Source organism: Macrobrachium rosenbergii, chromosome 51, assembly GCF_040412425.1.
Source record: "Macrobrachium rosenbergii isolate ZJJX-2024 chromosome 51, ASM4041242v1, whole genome shotgun sequence".
Lineage (NCBI taxonomy): Eukaryota > Metazoa > Arthropoda > Malacostraca > Decapoda > Palaemonidae > Macrobrachium > Macrobrachium rosenbergii.
The window spans coordinates 10,585,061-10,591,405 of NC_089791.1; positions in this window are offsets into that span (position 1 = coordinate 10,585,061).

Sequence of the window (6,345 nt, forward strand, 5' to 3'; positions counted from 1 at the left end):
GAGAGAGAGAGAGAGAGAGAGAGAGAGAGAGAACATCTTTTTACTTTCAATATACATAACCATATACAGTGTATATATATATATATATATATATATATATATATATATATATATATATATATATATATATATATATATATATGTGTGTGTGTGTGTGTGCTTGTGTATGTAATATAATATAACTATATATACATGTATATATGTGTGTGTAAAATGACCACTTTTGGCATTTAATTCATCATAAATTTAAACTCTTCAAAGCGGCAAAAATTTATGCAAGAATCTAAAACATGGGACCCATATTAAATCAAAGCGAAATTAGAAAACAAAAATTTTTCTCCATTTATGAATACAGATTAATCCATTCGATCTCCTCAGACAACACAATCCATGATAGACATCATCTGATTAACGGCAATACATTGGTGCTCGGCCCCTTAACGGCTAAAAGAGTAAATGAGTACACAATTAGATTAATGCTAACGCGCCATCGTTACTTAAATGACAATAGCGATGGTTATCATTACTGATGCATAAAGCGCGCTAATGATACCTGAATAACAATGAGATTTCAAATGGATCCGAGAGGAGAAACGAAAGGAGGAGGAGGAGGAGGAGGAGGAAGAGAGAATGTGGAGAAGGAGGAGGATTAAAAAAAACGGGGGGAGGACACTTGAGAAGAAGCAATTACAAAGCTACAGCCTGGATAATTATTCAGATGCAAAAGAAAGGTATAAAACTTTACTTAATTTATTATTATCATTATTAAACTCGCGACATTAATTTGATGAGAAAGCTTTTAAATAAAAGGATGCCCATACGTCTGAAGAGTGAAAACTTAACAAAAAGAACAGCTATAAGGAGATAAATAAATAATAAAAAAAGATAAACAAACACTGGCTATTGTTAAGAAAGTTAGGGTAATGATGGCTGTCCCTTGTGGTATTGAATCTATTTTGAACTTTTGAGCTTCAACAACCATAACTTCGTCAGGAAGACTTTTCCCATAGTTTCGCAATAAAGAGGAAAAATTACCTCTAGCACTGGGTATTATAATATCGTAGCATATTCCAAAGAAAATGAATAATGAGGCTCTTCTGATCAAGAAGCAGACGGTAATCAAGGAGGCACAAAACTACAGGCGCTAGAAAATTTTTCTCAGTTAAATATAAATTACTGGATGTACCCAATAAGATGTATATACCTCCAAAGATGTTCTATATGTCAAGATTCAACTCTTAGAAAAATGAAACCTCGACTTCGAGGTGTTTCCTTTAGAAGACAGAGATCCCAAAAGGCTTCCGACAACGCAGCACGAGAACATTATCCCAGTAATGCTAATAACAAATGCCTGAAGCATATAGTACTAATAACATCATCTGTGTAGATACAGTTACACTTACGAACAATATCAGGTTTTTTGGCATCATCAGCTTAGAAGTGAGGGTAACCACCACGTATCATCAAATATTCAGAAATGCTGCGCCCAGAACCAGAGTTGTTCTTTGTGTGTAAAAACAGTTCTGGTGAAAAACGGTATAAGATCAATTAGCCATTAGAGCCTTAAGCCCAGTAAAAGTTCTACCATACACCTTACTTCCCAATTCTATGTCTATGAAGGTCATATCTATTTACTTTCCCATTAGAGGAGAGGGAATTACTGCAACAAGAACTGCATCATCTGCTATTGTACTTCCCTATCCACTGGAACACCAGACATACTAAGATTACAGCAATTAAATACGGCCAACATCAAGTACCTGATGCTGATCTCACCTAAAAAGCCATGAATCATTAAAGGCAACAAAAGCATTAATAAAGGTAATTTAAACCAATTCTAGTTTATCAGAGTTGACTTGCCTAGTTATGTCTAAATTAACTGATGTATATATATACAGTATATATATATATATATATATATATATATATATATATATATATATATATATATACATATACATATACATACACTGTATATATCTGTAAGCGTAATGGCTCTCAGAAAGTCCTAGATTCAAGGTACTAATGCACGAGCCTAAATATTAGCTTTACACCAGTATTAACAGGATAAAGGGAGAATGAGAACTAATTGTAGTAATTACATTCAGCGTTACGTGTATATATGTTGAAATTGGTCTCTTTATCACACCATGCCTTTCTGTACGAAACATAATACCATGGTTAATCATTCGGGCGGAATTTAAGATTAGGGTCAGCATTTGGGTCATCTTTAAAACTGTATAACTACGTTCTAGTTCTCCTTCATGGTACAAGATTTCAGCAACGGTTTTTTTTTATTATTGTGGTAAAGGGAACAAACCCATACACAGAGACATTTCACTGCTATGAGCATGTTGGTACATAAAGAAGAATAATTCATATAATTACAAAACACCAATTAATTCCAGGAAGATGGAAATTTTAAAAGAAAATATTTTTCTATCAAAACAACTAGAAAGTCCGAATTGGGTAAAACAAGAGCGAGAAAAAAAGAAAGTAGCCTGATGGTTAGAAATGCTCTTAGTAGCGAGGTGACGTTCTACTCCAAGGACAAGACCCATTATCTTGCAATTTTAACAAGAACAAAATAGAGTTCACATATTCGTTGACAACAACGGCAATATTTTTACATTTACTATTCAGTAGCAACTCTTATAAGAACTCAATGTCAACGTGTATGATATAAACAATATAATATCTTTGATAAAGTCTACATAGTGGGTACAATACTGATGTAGCAATATATTCGTTACCAAAATAAAAGACGCGTGTCAACTCCGGCGCGTACACACACACAGACACACACACACACACACACACACACACACACACACACACAAAGAGGAAGAACAAATCCCAAAAAGGTTTTGCCTTATATCATCTCCTATCACCGAAAACACTGGTCATCATTAAATAACACGGCTTATTAGTGCATGTTTGTGACAGTAGCCCTTTATCAAAGGCAGTAACTGGAACGGAGGGCCATGACTCGCTCTGAATAGCTAACAGGACATACAAGAAAAATCATTTTTCTTTTTTCTTTGTCCTTTAAGGTGGACCATATTGAACGGAGACACAGGAAATGGCATCAGCCACGAGTCTGTGATATATCAGTTTATCAAGATACGTTTATGACATTTATGGAATACTGTCACTTTCTATTTACATATCAATTTATTTTATTTGGTACTTCAACATTTGGCCATATCGAGAGCGGAGGAAGGAAATATCGGATCGCATTCCGATAAGCTGGTTTGGATAGGGAATACAACAGAACAGAATATAAGATTTTGGCCAAAGGCCAAGCACTGGGACCCATGAGATCATTCAGCGCTGAAACGGAAATTGACAGTTAAAAGGTTTGGATGGTGTAACCGGAGGAAAACCTCGCAATTGCACTATGAATTAATTGCTAGGAGTGGAGGGAAAGGAAGATGGAAGAGAGAGATTGTGAACGGAGGTACGGTAACAGGAATGAAAGGGGTTGCAACTAGGGCCCGAAGGGTCGCTGCAAAGAACCTTAAATAATGCCTACAGTGCACCGCATGAGGTGCACTGACGGCATTAACCCTATACGGAGGATTTGGTTAAAGGAAAAAAGGCAAAGGTCTGACGGAAGTGACTGCTCCGAAAAGGGGATAGATATTTATATTGAATGTTATAATATTAGTAAGACAAAGAACGTATTATTCGTTAGTGAAAAGAACCTTTGTATTATCTTATAAGTAACTCAGTTTCGAAAAAAAGAATGCGTCAAAGACGACGAATCTCACTAAATTTTTCAAAACTTAACTAAACTTAATCAACGTTTTCAAATTAACGAGGGTTAGTAATAAAAACACAATAAAAAAAAAACAGAAATGCAACGGTAGAGGATAAAAGAAGCTACCAGTACAGTAAACTCTCGCTCCGAGCATAGTGACTAACCAGCAGTTTAACTTGCTTTATGAAGGCATTGAAGGTCATCTTATCATTCCATCCCATCCACATTTACTCAGACACAGCATTCTTGCTTATCTTTCTCGGCAAAACACAAGCTGCTCCTAGATGATCTAAATTCCCTTAGTGTGCAAGTGAATGTATGTATGTGTGTGTTGTGTATATGTATGTATGTATATATGTATGTATGTATAAATATAAATAAATAAATATATATATATATATATATATATATATATATATATATATATATATATATATATATATATATATATATAGATATTAGATATATATATATATATATATATATACTGGATACTGTAAATCAGTAGTAGAACTAGGATTCGCAAGGTCTTTGGTTCGATCCTCCTGCCGCTCTCTAGTTGACCCCGCTAAGAAGCTAAGAATACGTTCTAGAATCGGCTGAGGTCACGAAAAGGCATGGGTCTACCAAGCTAATCCCTTTGGATAATGCTTACAGTAAATATATACATACATACATACACACACACACACACACACATACACATATATATATATATATATATATATATATATATATATATATATAATATATATATATATATATATATATAATCATCATCATCATCATAGGCGTATATAACATAAAATAGTAAAAAAAGACAAAGGAAAGAAGAAAGGGTAATACGTCGAAAGGAAGTAGGTCAATCACGGATAACCCCCCTGTCATGCATGACTTAACCGGAGCAAATTTCCAATACTAATGAAAAGTTTTCTATCTATTTTCGTTCATTTTTTCATAAAGGTTCACCATCGGTAATTTCATTCACTTTCATTTTCCGTCTCTTATCTCCATCTTTCAACGCCATAAATTAGATCCCAATAGCTTACAGTCAAAATTTTCATTCACTTTCATTTTTCTTTTCATCTGGCAAACTATTTGTTTCTCCCCGAGTCTTAAATTAGATCTGATGTTCTACGTCTGAAGGATCATTTTCGCGTGACTTTTATAGGGTATAAATATTCCACCCTCGACCTTCCAGGGATCTGAGAATCTGTATGTATCTTTTTTTTTTTTTCCTCAAGGCTCAAAATCAAGTACAAAATCACTCGAGTGTGATCTTGTTCACCTTCGATACAAGGTGCGTAAAAATTTTCTTCTTTTTGCTTTTGCGACTACGGTCATTACTAATTCTCCAAGTTTATTTTTTTAAAAAATTTACTTTTTTTTTTACATATACCATGAAACAATCATTAGTTTTCTGTTCTTTTTTCTGTATTCAAGAAACATTTTCATGAAAAACACTAAAAGCAAGATACGATCAATAATGTTTTATCCATTTTACTTTTACTTGAAGGCCTGAATGAATGATTGAGCTGTAATAAAACGTTCTGAAAAATGAAGGATAATTTCTCTGGGGCTTTTATTATAATTCTCAACCGCTGTTGAGTACTATGCTATTGGTCATTTTAATTTCATTGCAATTCTTTTCTTCTCCACACCTTCAGCTCAAATGACGGATAATTTTTAAGTTTAGAACACAACGGGGACCATGATGTGGGAGAAGAGTTCCAGATGCCACATATGTCACTACTGGTTGCCGCTCCCCCGCCCAACCTCAAAAAAAAAAAAAAAAAGGAGAGGCTACTGTACCAAAAAGTATCATCAAATTTTGCCAACACCTCAGGTCAAGTTCAGGTGCAACTGGTCAGGAATTTTCTATCTGTCGAATATTTTAATTACTACTGCAGTGGCCTAATCTACCAGAAAGTGCAGAAACTTGGGCTGCATTCCCTTAAGAAAAAATATCTGTTAAATACATTTATGCCTGGCGTTGTCATAACTTCTTCCATAATTCTAAAATGTTTTCTATTTATTACCACTGTAACTATTAAGACTAAGCACACTTTCATACGGAACACAGCAGAAGGCAATATACTAGACAACCAGGCTTCCAAAAAATAAATGATTTATAGGGAAAAAAAATTTAGGCAAAGATAACCCGACAATATTCCAGAAATGCACAAACAATTCTGTCAATACAAGGCATATTGTTTAATCAGTAGTTCTCTAACGGAAAATCAAACCCGGTTTGGCCGAATATAATTTTATATTTTTGAAATAAGATATTCTTTAAACGGTTAGAAATGGGATATAACACCACTGCTCATAGTACTGCATACAAAACTAGTCGTTAAAATAAATATCTACTTCAAAAAAGAAACAACAGAAGGAAAAAGTGCACTTAAAATAACAGTAACTCAAAGCTATTTCCAGATGGCTACAGGCCAGAGGCTGTAACACAGATCAAGGCGTGAAAACATGACTGTAAGCGCATGAACCAAAGTAAGGCAGCTCAAATTTAAACTTGAAATATTCCGCCTTCAAAAAAAAAAAAAAAAAAAAAAAAAAACAGAGGGAAG